Raw genomic sequence first — 792 nt, forward strand, 5'->3', positions numbered from 1 at the left:
AGTGGTATGATCAGTGTTATCATTATTGCTATCGTTATATGTATCACCATTAATAATATAATCATTATTATAATCAGTATCATTTTTATTATCATTATAATTCTTATCATCATAATCATTGTTTTTAAGTGTTATCATTATTCTTATCGTCATCAAAACTATTGTTATTGTAAGTTACCTATATCACCATTTTATCATTTACGGTGTTTTTATTACTTTTATTGTGATTATTTTTTAATGATCATCATCATTGTTATTATCATAATCATTACACACACTGCGTTACTTCTTATTATTCTTATGATAACATATTTTCTTATAATCATCATCATTATTTACTTTGTTATTAATATTAAAGTTTTATTTTGATTATCATTATGTTTTATATATATATATATTTTTTTTACTTTTCTTGTTAATATTGTCATGACTTTTATCGTTATCGTTATTGTTGTTAAATTGTTATCGTTTAAGCCAATATTCATATTTGATATTTTTTATTGGCTTTTCATTATCATCGCATTCTGATTATCACTGTTATGATAATAATTATTTCCATTATCATCATTCATATTGATACTATCTACTATTATCATTATTTTTAAACTGCCTTTGTTATCTTTAATTATCCTACTGATAGAAGGGTGGAGTTGGGGGGAAAGAAGTGGATTATTTTAGGTGGTTAAATGATATGGAGAAACCTTAAGAATTAATATGGAGTGTAAAGATGTGGAGGAGCATGGTGGCGTTGAAGTAGGGAAGAGGGGAAGAAAAAAAGAGGGAAAGGGTAGG

Source organism: Penaeus chinensis, chromosome 4 (genome assembly GCF_019202785.1).
Source record: "Penaeus chinensis breed Huanghai No. 1 chromosome 4, ASM1920278v2, whole genome shotgun sequence".
Lineage (NCBI taxonomy): Eukaryota > Metazoa > Arthropoda > Malacostraca > Decapoda > Penaeidae > Penaeus > Penaeus chinensis.